This window comes from Scleropages formosus, chromosome 10 (assembly GCF_900964775.1).
Source record: "Scleropages formosus chromosome 10, fSclFor1.1, whole genome shotgun sequence".
In the NCBI taxonomy this organism is placed as follows: Eukaryota; Metazoa; Chordata; class Actinopteri; order Osteoglossiformes; family Osteoglossidae; genus Scleropages; species Scleropages formosus.
The window spans coordinates 27,227,788-27,231,156 of record NC_041815.1 but is presented as its reverse complement, the minus strand read 5'-3'; positions in this window follow the sequence as shown (position 1 = coordinate 27,231,156).

The window sequence follows — 3,369 nt, the reverse complement described above, 5'->3', positions numbered from 1 at the left end:
GCTTGGGACAAGCACTTTCAAACTGTGCGTGTGTGATATAAGTAGCTTCACGTACAAACCTTACATTGTAAGTCAGCTGCAAATAATATCAAATTATAATAGCATAACATTAAATAATGACTAATAATAATAGAGTGCTTCAGCGTAAGCTTTGCCGCTGGTGACTTTCAATCGCTCTGTGCATCACGATTCCCAAGATGAAACTTAGGGAACTTTCCAGAAAGATGGAGTCTCACCCTGGCCCTGTGTGCGTTGATTTCAGTGTCATCTATAGTTATATTTTGATGCGTTGACAGGGTAGATGAGGATGTCTGCTATATTACCGATGGGATATAGTTGCTGAGGTCTGACAATTTTTGCCGCTTTGACTGTGTCCTTGCAGCATTTCTGCCCCAACTCCAGAATTATAAGTGACTCATTAAAATGCATGAGGAATGTATGAGCAAATTGAGCTATTGATGATCTGCTGACATTTGATCGCTCTGCATTTGCGCTCCATGATGATCCCACGGGGAACGGCGAACGGCGAGTAAACAGTTTTCACCATCGCCCGTGCCGGCGTCCCGTTCTCTATCAAATCTGAGGAGCGCCCCCCCCACTTGTCCATGCAGACCCGTCCTCGGGAGTGGGACGCCGGCTCATTTGAATAAACACAGAACTGGGATTACTTCTCTGGTTCTCTTCATCGGAACGAGCCTCTTCTGTTATGCGTCCGGCACAAAGCTCCCGGCGAGTTCCAGATTCGCAGATGCCTCTGCTGCTGGCCTATTTGGAGAAAATAAGTTCTTAATAGCCCCTAGAAAGTGCCATAAAGACAGCAACGTTCATTCAGAGGGGTCCAAGGTCACCAAGTATATACCCCGGTCTATCAATGAGGCGATAAGCCTCGAGGCAAGAGGAGCTGGACTCTTGAGGCTTTGCTTATCTCTGGGCTGACGTGTCGTCCTCGACACCCCGCTGTCCTTTGAATCGTCCTGGCGTGACACCTGGCACTCAGATGGGCGGGGCCATGTTACCTCTGAGCTGCCCTATTGGTCTATATGACACACGTGACGAACAGAAGCAGTGAGCACAGAAGCTTGAAAAGCGCTGTCCTAATTTTTTACTTTTTACGTACTTGCAAAGGATTGTATGGCGGTGCAGCAGATCGCACCTGGTGCTTCCTGGGTCCTGGGCTGTGCCTTGGTCTCGGGATCGAATCTGGATCAGTCTGCGTGGAATTTGCACGTTTTCCCATGTTCACCTATTATTCCACCAGGTGCTCTGGTTTCCTCCCACAGTCCAAAGACATGTGTTTCAGGTGGACTGGTTACTCTCAAATTGCCCTTTGGGCAATGAAGGTGTGTAAGTGAATGAGTGTGTGTGGTTGCCCACTGGCGGACTGGTGTTCCTTCCATAGGCTCAATACACCCATAACCCTAAATTCACAATCACCTAATGAATATGGGGAAAAGCTCATGTTATTTATACTAATGCCTGGCTGTCAGGTGCAAATGTCTTATCAGAAAGGAGGTGTTAATCGTCCGGCCTACACTAACACGCTTCCCATCTGGATAAGACTGTCAGCTCTGTGAACTGAAAGTGATCTGAGGGTTATTGACACACTTTACCCAAAATAAGCCTGCAGGGATAAGACCAGAACTCTGTGAAGCTGGCCACCCTTACAAAGAGCACAAACAAAAAAAAAATCCCCCGTGTTTCGTTAGTGCTGCGTTTCTGCAGTTTTTGCAGTGAAAATTAGAATTTGCCCTCTTTTTGTTTTCCACATAATTGCAATTTCTATTTTACAGCTGTGACGTCGCTCAGCCGCCCTACAACAGCACAGGGACCTCAGATGGCTTATTCATTTCTGACTGTTTGTGCCATTTAAAGTACCATCGCATCTCTCTTTTAACCCTTTGAGATATTTATTTGCATTTTTATTTTCAGACTGTGATGCCACTCAAACCCCTTCTTCAAAAGATGCCCTGGACAGCATGATGTACAGCAATTTTTGACCAATATGTAATATTTCAGCCTTAAGTAACATACTTGAAAAGGTAGTGTTTCTACTATGAAATAATTTTGATTAAAAATAAATAAATAAATAAACTATTTTGGGGATGTTTCAGTCAGGTTTTCCTACAAGTATTGAGACTGCTCTACTAAAACTAAAAAAAGTCCGAGACTCACTGCCAGTAGTAGAGTTCTATGGGTTCTTTTGGATCTCGGTTGAGCTTTTGACATCAAAGACCACTGCATATTACTACATTGTCTGGAAAGTTGGGTTGGTCTTCGTGGTGCTGTGCTTAACTGGTTTCAGACATACCTAACAGACAAAAAATTCTTTAATTTAGGTGATCATGTGTCTGAAAATAAGTATGTTGCATGTGGTGTTCCACAGGGATCAATTCTTGGTCCTATTCCTTTTTTCCTTATACATATACATATATATATAATGCTTCCACTCTGAAAAATTATTTGTTTCATTATTTATTCGGGACAGCTGGTAGTGTAGTGGTTGGCGCTGCTGCCTTTGGCCCCAAGGATCGCAGGTTTGCATCTCACCTCCTGCTGTAGTATGCCTGAGCAAGGTATTTACCCTAAATTGCTCAAGCTTAAATTGCTTAACAGGGTAAGTGAATTTAATTTATAAAAGTAAATTTAATTATCTATTTCTATTTCAATATTACCATTATAGGGGGTGCGGTGGCGCAGTGGGTTGGACCGCAGTCCTGCTTTCCGGTGGATTTGGTGTTCGAGTCCTGCTTGGGGTGCCTTGTGATGGACTGGCGTCCCGTCCTGGGTGTGTCCCCTCCCCTTCTGGCCTTACGCCTTCTGTTACCGGGTAGGCTCCAGGTCCCCGCGACCCCGTATGGGACAAGCGGTTCTGAAAGTGTATGTGTGTATTACCATTATTATGGTGACAACTTCCACAGCTATGTAGACAACACACGATTATATAATATTTCAGTTGTGCCTCTTTTTATTCTTCTGATTTTGTTTTTGAGATATTATAATTAATTCGTTTCAGGCTGCGATGTCATTTATTCCCCAACAGCACATGGACCCCAAACTGGGCCTATTCATATGTCACCATTTGTGCTGTTCATAAGTATCATTGTATCTCTGTTACAATTTCAGATATTCATTTTTATCTCTTTTTTTTTCATTCTGTGACATCATTCAGCCCCCCTGCAACAGCACAGGGACCCCAAAACAGGCTTATCCGCTTGTGTCCATTTTTGCGGCTTAAAACAAACACCTTTTACTTTTTGAGATATTAATTATTGCTAATGGGCAAAGCAAGATTATTAGAGAGAGACGGGCATCTGAAAGTTCGTGGACATCGCAGCTGATCGATGACACTATTCACGGCTTTTCCATTTT